The 11,311-nt window shown below is 40.9% G+C and overlaps 1 protein-coding gene across 2 annotated transcripts in view; it reads left to right on the top strand.

The window, feature by feature from the left end:
- The first annotated feature begins 483 nt into the window (after nucleotides 1-483).
- atxn1a (ataxin 1a) overlaps nucleotides 484-11,311 on the top strand; it is a 99,581-nt gene continuing 88,753 nt past the window's right edge. Inside the window, exon 1 of one of the 2 annotated variants that reach the window (XM_042436527.1) lies at nucleotides 484-566. The gene's annotated coding sequence lies outside the window, so the exon portion shown is untranslated. The remainder of the gene's footprint in view (nucleotides 567-11,311) is intronic. The other variant, XM_042436526.1, reaches the window with a different exon arrangement.

Genomic DNA, 11,311 nt, shown 5'->3' with positions numbered 1-11,311 from the left:
TGCGTTATTATTATTATATGCATTAACACACAGCATTTTAATGTTGTTGAGGTGGAGCTGATTCTACTATATAGACTGCTCAGTAGTTTAATCTACAGCAATCACATTTTATGTTTTGCATCCGAAATCCTCATCTGCAAAGTAACACCAGCTGTCAGATAAATGTAGATGAGTAAAAAGAGACGTAATGTATGAAGTGTCTCAAACTTAGTGTAATGAATGCAGCCGACAGTTACTATGAATACATACCACAAATGAACCAATATGTGTTCATGCGTGCATTCTCACGCCCTGCTGTCAGTGAACTTACCTTGTAATTCTGTCTGTGTTTGCCCTGCTCCGAGCAAACTCTCGTATTCTTGCATGAGTAGCTTCCAAACTGCTCCATTTTTGAACTCTCTCCCTCCCTCCCTCTCTCTCTCTGAAGGTGGGGGCAGAGAGCTACTAGCTGCGCGCTGCAGACATCATTAGGAGGGGAGACGCTTTCCACCGTCAGCGCCGGAGCAGAGCAGGGGAGCCCTGGCAACAAGGAGAGACACAAACTCAGCAGCCCGTTACACCCTACAGTAAGTCACCCAAAACTGTTCCTTTAGAGCTCGTTTCACCAGCCCGTCATTGCTTTCACCATGCCACTTTTCTCTTTTGGAGCTGTGTGGAGAAAATGGCTGGAACAACTGGGCAGGGTGGCGCTGACGCTCTGGTTTACTTCAAAGCCTTGGAAAATGTTTACTTCGCCCTCTGACCTATTTTTTAAGTGACCAAGCAGTGCGAGGACGTTCAGGGCTTGTGTGTATATACTTGTCATTTCGCGTTGTAAATGCAAAGTTGTGTTTAAGTGGGACGAAAGGGAGCGGAGGTTTGGCTGGATTCTGACCGAGCGAGGAGCGCGTCCGCCGGGCGAGCTGGTGTCGGGCAGGCGCCTGTACTTCCAGTAACTGCGCCACTCGACCTCGGCTTAAACATTTGCTCTTTGCAGACTTTTTTAAAAGCACAAAACACTGTCATATACTGCTAAATGACGTTGCTACATGTCGCTTATGTCTTCTTTTAAACTATTCCCTTAGTGACAAGGACTGTCAAAGGCAAGCATTACATTTTTTATCTACGTTTCACCATCGCGGAAGTGTTTTCTTTACACGAAAAGAGACGGAGAGCAACTAACCGCAGAAATTTGTCCACTGTTAACGAAAACGTAGTTACATCTGTTTTGCCTATTCCGACCGTTTTTTAAATGTATTTATTGTTGCGAATGTATTATGTTACTCCACTGTGTTTTACATTACCAGCTGGTTGTAAAGGACATACGGTTTGTGATTGCTGGACTACCCGTGATGTCATTCATCCTAGCTTGGACCATTATATAACGGGACTGTAGGGAAGCCTGTGATAGCAGGCTATTTTTACTCTGTTTACACCTCGGAGTTGCACTCAGTGTAGGCTATGCGTCCCAAGTGGTAGTAGCCTATGCTTTCACTCACATTATGCATTTAATATGGCAACCAAATGAGACTAAGTGGATGGACAAAATAGTGCTGAAGATGAAAAGCTCTGGTTCTCCCTACCAGCTGGATATTTACACTTTTACTGTTCTCCTTTTCCTGGTAGTGTCTCCACAATTATGTGCAATTTGAGTAAACTTGTTGATTGTATCTCTTCCCATGGTTGAAACATGTCTTGTAGCTGCAGGCAATGAATGAGCTGGTCATTCTAAAGAGGGTTACTACTTTTCAAATAGCACAGCAAAAAGATAATGATGGCAGGATATGACAGTGATACAACTGAACCCAAATTGGGAAAAATAGAAATAAAATAGTATGTACACCAAATATAGTAAGATTGCTGACTCACTATTAGGTTGAACAAACAAACCAAATGGAAATATTAAACTGATTTTAAGTTATGTTTATAGTTTGACAGAAAATGTCACCCCAAAACTGTAATTTTTGTGTCCACCTCCTCTCCCCTTATGAAACTGCTGCACAAAAAAAGCATTGTAGACTATTTAAAACATCCATAAAAACTTAATAAAAACCTTGCAGAATTTTTGTGCAGCACTATTCAAGTTTCAGGAACCCAAATATTGCTGTAAAGCTACTTAAAAAATCCTTTTATGCATGCCTCTAGCTCTTTAATTGAACAGGAGTCATCGTGTTTAATCTTATTGGCTTTTAAGCAAAATGTCAACAAAAATGTATATGTATTTGGGACCTCCAGATCAATAGGTAGGCTATCGGATTATGCTGCTGGAGTAGTTTGATGAGGTTTTGCACAAATGTTAATATTTTGTCAGGGATGTAGCAATCACATTCTTTATCTTGATCCAAGTCTTTTGAAATTGACAAAAAGCTGTTAGTCTGCAGATACAATATTAGTATTTCTTGTACAGCTGCACAGGACACACTTAGTTATGCAGTTTAGATCTGTTTGATAGTTGGTGGGGGGGTTGTCACTAACATGAGAATAGCTGGTCCACCTTGAGTGAGCCTGGTCAGGTTCTTGCTAACTTCGGGGCTACATAATGTATTGCTGTCTTTTTTGCCATTAATAGTAGCTTAAAATATATATTAATGAAGCACTTATCACTTTTAGGCCATCACTATACATATTCACCTATTTTACAGAGATGTTACAGAGATGGAATCTTGGAAATGTAGTCCAATAGCGAGCAAAGGTATCAGGATGAAGTGAAACATTAACTTCATTCACTAATTTATTGGGGGGCAACAACTTCATGTTTTTCAGAAGTTGGAGGCGACCCCCACCAGGATCTGTGCCCATGGTTTTCATTACCTTAGAATGAGCCTTTTATATCTACATAGGGAGAGTGTCCTCTTCTGTGGACCCCGCCATGTTGCACCGCCATGTTTCTACAGTAGCCCAAAATGGACAAACCAAACACTGGCTCAAGAGAGGCCTTTCATATTTTCTGTCAGTTTCGTGGCCACCGTAGGTTCTCCTATCTGCTTGGAAGGGGAGGATGAGGGGAGGGGTATTGAGTTGGTTGCAGTCTGCAGCCTCACCACTAGATGCCCCCAAATCCCAGACACTGATCCTTTAAGTGGCTCTTTTCAAATAAGTTACTGATGCATGCAGTTAAGATAGATATTACATTTTAAAAAATGCCTTGATTGGCCACAAAACTATTCCCATGGATTGAGTTGGGACATTTCTATTTTTGCTGTTATTGGAGTGGCTCTCAAGTCAACATCAGTTTGACAGCAATGGCTCCCACTTTGGGAAGCCACTTTCGATGTGAAGAATGTGAGTACAAACTTTTATGTTTAACATTCAGGGCTATGCCTATGAGCAATTGATGAACTGAATTGGTTGGTTAGTTGCTTTAGTTTTGTTTGGTAAACACTGTTTGTGACATTTAGTTAGAAATTGGTATTACAATATCACGTATTGGGTGATGGCAGTGCAATATTGCACAAGGTTGCACTACTGTGGAACATACAAAATAGTTTTCAACTGTGAACCTGAGACAAAAGCTGCTAGTCAATGTTGCAAGCTATACTGTGATATTAATATGCCATACTCTGTTCACTGACATTTCAGATAGCTTCCTGAATAGTTAAATAGATGCTTTATATGAACTCAGCAAAAATGTAAATATTTTAAGTTAATGTGTAATGGTATGCTGCCTAGCCTATATATTCATAGATTAGGCTGAAATGATCTTTCATGTTTAATGATATGAATGGCCCATATAGCCGACTCATAGATGCAGCAGTGCAAAAGATCATTCAAAATGCTTGCTATATCGCCTTCTGTCTTCCTTGATATCTACCTGGTCAAAGGAGTATAAAAGTTTATGTCATAACAGCAAAACATGATTAAGAACAACAATAATAAGGAGTAGGAAATTCCTTGCAGATTTTTTTGAATGAGAAGAAGATGTTGAAAATAATGTATGGCGGGTTATTGGGGAGTTAAAAAGTTGAAAAAATACTAGTTTATTTAGGAGTTTGTTCGGGAGACCAGGGAGAACTGAACTCTCTAGTGGGGAGGTTGTGAATTTTTGGGTGAAGTGGAAAGTTGCTGTCAAGATTTTTAAGTTTTTTAAATAAAAAAAGGATTTTAGTCAACTCTGGAACAGTGGATGTCTCATGATGATGAGCGATAGGGAGGAGGTAAATAACAAAGTGAAGGGAACCCAGTATTTATCCCAGTGGGACACCATGGGAGTATCTTTGAGTTCCTGTTCTTAATGGAAATAAACTGTTTCGTGTGAAATGAAGGAAATTCGCTGGAAAAGTACAGAATCGATGCAGCCAATAGAGAGTAATTGTTTTTGGATGATTTCATGAAACACAACATTTGTGGAAAGCTGTATTTACTGTAGGGTGGGAAGAATGTGGATGGAGTGTGTACCAGAGTCAACTGCACAATCATTTTGACCAGGGCAATTTGAGTGCTGTGACAGGAGCAATATCCAGATAGAAATGGTCCAAGTAAATTATGACCTTGCTGGTGGGTGTTAAGCTGAGTTGGAAAAGTGCATACGAGGGTTTTAGAAAGAAATTTGAAGTTGGACAACAGAAGTTAAATTCACTAGTGTCAGCACCAGTCAGCTCCTCCAGGATGTGGATTGACATTTAAAGCCTGGAAGTCTTAAGGGTGGTGAGCATATGACCAGAGGAGAGATGTTAGTACAAAAGGTGGAGAGTGAAAATAGACAGACTTTTACAAGGTAGGTAAACAGAGGGTCTAGTAGGAAGGCTGGATACAGTAAAGTTTACCAAGTGATGAGTGTTACAGGCTAAGAGAGAGAAGATGTTATTTAAAGTGAGCCAAAGAGTGCTAAGTGAGAAGGAAATAAGCAAACTGTATATTCAGGGAACAGTAGAGGGAGTAGTTGTGGTTGGCCACCAGCTTGGAGTTCAAGGAGTTTGAGATTGGAGTGGCAAAGGTTTTGATTTGATCTGTAGGAGTAGCAGGTTGAAGATATTTCAGGTTAGATTTGATCATGAACATGAAAGGCTTTGTGATAGTGAAAGACCAAACTATCGTGCTTTATTGTGCGGTCATGCCACTGTGAATCAGGCGTGCTGTGCCACCCACCTACCATGCACAACCACACACACACACACACACACACACATGCACTTTACCGCTGCCACCATAGCCTTTGATTCCAGCCGCCACTCACTTTCAAATGGTAATGAGAGGCAATTAGAAGCCAATGTGTCCTAATCACAAGCCATTTAACTGAGCTTGGCTCATTTGTCAGAGCCATATGTGCACACGGACCTGCACACTCAAACACACATGAATACACACATCTGCTAGATCATGCTAGTCTGCTAGTCTTTTCTTTGTCTCTGGAATTTGCTGCCTATGTAAGGGAAAAGGGGAAGATTGTGTGTTAGTGAGTGTGTGCGTTTAAGAGAGAGAGGCAAATAGAGAGAGATTTCAAAGTAATGACTGGGCGGAGATTTCACGGCTAAATGAATAAGTGACAGAAATGGCTATATGTTCCAACATGCAAATACTGGCAGCATGACTGATGATGGGAGGGGCAGATGGATTTACCAATGGCTGAATCAAGTGTTTGTGTGTATCTGTGTATATTTGTAGAGAAATTAGTTGGAACAACAGTACTTACTCTTAACATTTACCTACAGAATGACTTTGACAGGTGACACACTGCAAGTAGAGGCGTAGTGGAGGTTAAACCTACATAAGTGCTTTTTACCCACCTCTCAAACTCTGAAGTAGCATTTACACAGATCCCCCAAGGCATTTCTAGTTTACATGTCTGAGCACACTTTCTCACACTATTCCCCTTGTAAATTTTGGAATGGCTCGTGTTGTCCTCTGCCAGATCACGGTATATGTGAGCATTTAAAACAAGTTGCATCAAGGAATAAACTGTTGAATATAACATCACTAACTATTGCACCTAACTTTTTCCTAATGTGTGATGTTTATGCAGTTTTTACCAGGTGAGTAACCAAGAAAAGTTAATTAGCTTGTTGAAAGTGTAGTTTTATAGTGAAGTTCATATATCTTGCAGGAAAATGTTAATGCTCATTTCATATGTATTGTATATATGGTATACCTACAATGGAGTAGGTGAGATGAGCTTTTATTTGCAGCTGCAGCCCTGACTTCCCTCATATACACATAGAGCGAATGTACCGTCAGAAGCCTTAACAAACATGGATACTTGGATAATGTAAACATACAAACAAAATATGTAGCTGCCCCAACTCTGTCTTCAGAGATAACGCCACACAAAAAAATTGCACACAAATTATAGGTCTTAAGAGTGTGTGCTTGAACAAGCCATGATGTTCAGCATATCAGTTAGACATAGTTCTCCTGTTTCCTTTCCACCTGCCTGTTTTTCTGATCTGATGTCCTTGTTTTATACCACTTTCACACAGAAACCTTATGTCTGATACTGAATAATGAACATAATGAAGAACAGCAATGTAGGAAATCAGGGATTGGAGGAGGTGAGTTGAAAAATAGTGCAAAGACAAACAAACTCAATGAGACGGGCCATGATTGGGACAAGAAGAGTGTGTGTGTGTGTGAGAAAAATGATTTTGAAAAAGTAAAGCGTGGTGGGTGGGGGCGGGGGCAGATCAAGAGATTGAGCTGTCTGGTTGAACCATGCAGTGCGCTCAGACCTTTTCAGCTTTTCCTTTCATCCTGCTCTATTCATGATCGCACAGAGTACACGTGCATGCACACAAGAGAAAGGACGCACTCACACACAGAGTGCTGCTTTTAAAGCGGACCAATGAGAGTTTTTTTGTATTTTGTGTGAAAGAACATTCCACCGTGTGCGATCGGGTGTGTGTCTCTATTGCTTAGTGCACAGTCTTGTCCTCCTTAGTCTGCTTTCTGTATAGGATAGCAATGCTAGTTCAATAGATGCCATGGCAGCCACTTGAATCTGCAATACATCGTTAGAGAGTGGAAACATTTAATTGGAAATAGGGTCAATGAGATCACTTTTTATGGTCTTATGAATCACTGAATTTTGGTAATGTACTTGTTGGAGTCCCATAAGTAATTTTTAAATGTATAATTCAATCAAAACATTCAGAGGGGCTCACTGTTGTTACTTTTGGATCTGTGTGTGAACATTAAAGTGGATATATAATTTCCATCCTTACCGTCTTTATCTTGATGTGGCAATCTAATCAATACCAATCCTCTGAATGACCAAGGTAGTCCCAGTATCTGAATGAAAGTGAGAGAGAGAGATGGGAGGAGGAGAAATGGGGAGAGAAAGGACTAAAGCCATCCTACAAACTTGTGTTACACTGTTGGGTCGATAAGCTGCTGCATGGCTCAATAGCCATGTGAAAAAGGGGAGCTGGCTTTGGGACTTAGCTCAGCCGGTGTTGGCTTTAGATCTGTAATGGCTGCCAGTGTGCTTGACATGATATACAGTTGTCTATATGCCGGGCAGGTTGCTGTAAAAGGCTAAACTGTATAGTGGTCTAGATGATGACAAACTGCTCATGCGGGCAAATAACAAGCTCTCAGATGACAAGTTTGAATTCCTGTATCGATTTAAATTCATGCAACTCATCAAATCAGGTAGGATCATTTCTGCGCCTATACATCAAATGTGATACCTCATGTAGGTTATCATGCACTGATTAATTCAGCATGCTCCTCCTGTGATCTCTCAGGCCTTGATTCATATTTGATCATATTCCAAGCAAAGCCTGGCTGAGAGGGAAGGATTTTAAGCATTGGCATTTAGAGGGCCAAGTTAAACGAGGGAGAACCTAACTGATAACAGCCCACTCTTTAGAGGACATCCAAATGTGGTTTGAGTTATTTTCTCTGTGTTTAATGGTATTATATAGTTTATAATAGAGCAGTGGCTCTAAGCTCTTTCAACTGTGGCTCGCTCAGTGACAAAGCCACTACACTTTTTGTGGGGATTGGAATCTGGTTCTGTTGCTTAAATGATTATCCTCTAAGTCCCCTCTCTAAATAATATTTCTACTCATCGCCCTTCTGCAGAAACATTTTGTTGTGTTATGTACATTTCTTGTCCTCATGTTGTTTTCTTCAATTATATACATACACATAACACATATTCCTTCTCTTCTCTTCTCTTCTCTTCTCTTCTCTTCTCTTCTCTTCTCTTCTCTTTTCTTCTCTTTCTTCTCTTTTCTTCTCTTTTCTTTTCTTTTCTTTTCTTTTCTTCATTCTCTTCGCCGAGCTCTGCCTTATCCTTATCAGAGGCAGTAGAGGATTACAGAGGGGAGTTGACACTGACTGGCAGTCAGACAGCTCCTGCAGACTTGTCTCTTCCCCATAGAGCTCCAGGCCTGGGACGGGGATAAGCTGACACCCTGGGACACAGACAGACAGATAGATAGTGATGAGGAAGAGAGATGAAAGAAGAATAGTAGGAATTAGGGTCATACGTATACAGTATATCGAAGCACTGATGGATAACTTCTATTATCAGAACATTAGATTCACATCAACAGGTAAAGTCTGTATGTAAAGATTATGATAAAAGTTTAGGAGTGACTGATCACCCGTTGGGGTGATTTAAAACTTAATTTAAGTTTATTTAAAGGGCTTAGTGTAAATATATTACAGTAATATAATGAAAATATCAAACAGTTTAGTTTGAATGTTAACTTTGAGCTGGCAAAGCAAAGAATTGTCCATGTTGTTTTATAAAATGTCTAACATGCTGTGTCCATTTAGGCATTAGATTTAGAAATGATAGCCTTGGCAGCAGATGACAGGATAAATTGCTGTGACCATGCCATCCATACTCTATCCCTCTTTCACAAAATGATAGAATAAAATTATGTCATTTTGAGTACAAAAGCTGAGGAAGTACCTGACTGTGTCTTTTCTTGCAAGTCACTTTTTGTATTTATACCCCAAATGACCAAATTGTACATTTGGTACCTTGCACTGTGTGCAGCCAGTTGCTACTGCTTAGACAAGGACATAACCCCTCACTGGCTTCCCACCCACAAACACTGACAACTGTGTGGGTTAAAGCTCTGCTGCTAGGCTAGGATCTCTGCTATGATATCTTTGTAATTGAACATCTAGTTCTGGCAGAACTGATACAATTTTTTGACTAGGTATAATTTGTTTAAACTAATTTGTTTTATGTTGGATCAAAATGTATCCACCTGGTCTCGAAAGGGCCCATTATGTGCCTGTTATGGTACATTTGTGAAAAATGTACTTTTCAGTTCAAAAATGACTCTCTTCATGTACCTCTATTTTTACTGGTGCCTCATTCTAATTTTTTTTGGGTGCAAAGCCCCCAGATCCACAGCTGCAAGGTGGGTGTGTGGGTATCAACAATGACTTAAGTCTGAGCCAGGAGGATATGCATTGAGAGAGAGGAATTCAATAACAGGAAAATGGCCAGTGATAAAAACAATCCCTTGAATACCAAAACCCACCCTTCACCAATGTTGTTCTTGGCACAAACTGGCTTTCCATTACTACTGTTTACTCCTTAGGATTCTGATGTCAAGACACTGCACGTGGCAGCATGGGGAAGGTCCGCACCATGCATCCCAAAACATCTTATAGCAACAGTAACCTTTATTTCATTGATGGTTCATGGTGTGGCATGTGCAATGGAATTCTCCGACAATGGATTAGTGTATGAAAACAAGGGACTCGGGTCACCATATGGCAAGGGGCATATGTGGGTGGGCACTTGAGGGCAGGTTGAGACAAGCCTGTGCAACTAAACCACAGGCAATGTTTAAAACAGTAATGTTGTAACGATGAAACTATTTCCACTCTGACAAAGCTGGTGTGGTTTGAATAGAGCAAGTTGCTGGATGCGTGGCTGGATTGCTGGTTTTCTCTGTCTGTCTGTCTGTCTGCACCGGCTGGCTGGCTGGTTGGTAGTTGTGGCTTGGCCAGTTCATATTTTTTACTGGATGGCTGGCTGGCCATAGCTCAGCCTCATCTGGCTGGACATTTGGCTGGATGCTTGACAGTGCAGGCTAGCTAGCTGACAAGCTTTCTGGACACACGTCTGGCTCACTGACTCGCTGGCTGCCTGACTGACTGGCTATTATTTCTGGCCCTTCCTTTAGCTATGTAGTAAGCTCATGACATTGGAACAGGGACATCTGGCTATGACAGTCAGGGAGGTGTGCTAAAACACTACTGACAGATAAGACCTAGTGAGCCAGGATGTTCCCTGCCTTTCCATGAGCCCCATGAGTCCATGACCAATCACAGTATCAAGACCTCTTTGGAGAGAGTCTCTTTCTCCGTTTTTCTTTCACCTTATTAGACTGTAATCCTAGATTATATTATATTTTCACAAAGTTTCTCCAGTGGCCTGATACTACTGCATGACGAGCACCTCAGCGTCCCTCGAAAGTAACAGGATTGTATACATTGTTGGCTGAGGAGAGGCAACTTAATTGAGGCTATAAATTACACAGGCATGGTGGCATCACTCCTGCTGGTGGCATCACTCCTGCTGAGTGTAGTGACAAAAGTACAGTGTAGGACAAATATAGTGGTAACTAATGGAATTCATTTCTGTCTAGTGTCGTGTGTGGTACTGCACTGATAAAATAAAGAAAATTCAATATCTTCTTGCTCTGCTACTCTAAAAAGCTTGATGCAGTTGCAGGGCTTAAGTTAAAGAAATGTCACTATTACTCTCATGTACCTATGTACTTACTCTATAATCACTTTATTTTTCTGTGTGTATATATGCATTTACTTAGGTAGTTAAGTGCATGTTCGTGTATTCATGCCTGCTGCAGCTCAGGTTTGTGTGTTCATCAGAGAGTGAGTGTGTAGCACGGGAAGGTGATGACCATCAAATGCCCTTATTCACACACTGCACAGCAGACAGACAAGAGAGAAGTGTGTCCATGTGCAATCCCTAGGGCTGGGTATCGGTACTCAATACCTTTTAAGGTAACCCAGTACCAAGTAGTATTGAAGCATCTCTAGTCGAACAATACCTGCATTCAATCCTTTTTGTACCCGGATCTAGAAAAAAATGGCTATTTGTATAGTTTTGCTTGCAGCCAATCACCACAAGCACTCCTCAATTTAATGCAACATGTGATTGGCCCACTACCGCAGCAGCTGCAACCCATACAGTCTGTGGTGGTGAAGACAAGCATGGCGTATTTGACGGAGTTCAGCATGCCGAGATGCCACAAAAATAAATATTTAAATAATTTGAACACTTTCAAAATGTATTTGTGTAAGAATCATTTGGATGGGGAGTAGTGGTGGCATTTTACATAACTGGTTTCTTCCATTCACATGTTGGGTAGCGAATGAAGTAGAAAAAAACCCCAGA

Source organism: Thunnus maccoyii, chromosome 15, assembly GCF_910596095.1.
Source record: "Thunnus maccoyii chromosome 15, fThuMac1.1, whole genome shotgun sequence".
Taxonomy (NCBI): domain Eukaryota; kingdom Metazoa; phylum Chordata; class Actinopteri; order Scombriformes; family Scombridae; genus Thunnus; species Thunnus maccoyii.
The sequence above is the reverse complement of the archived record's forward strand: the minus strand, read 5'-3'. Positions and strand labels throughout refer to the sequence as shown.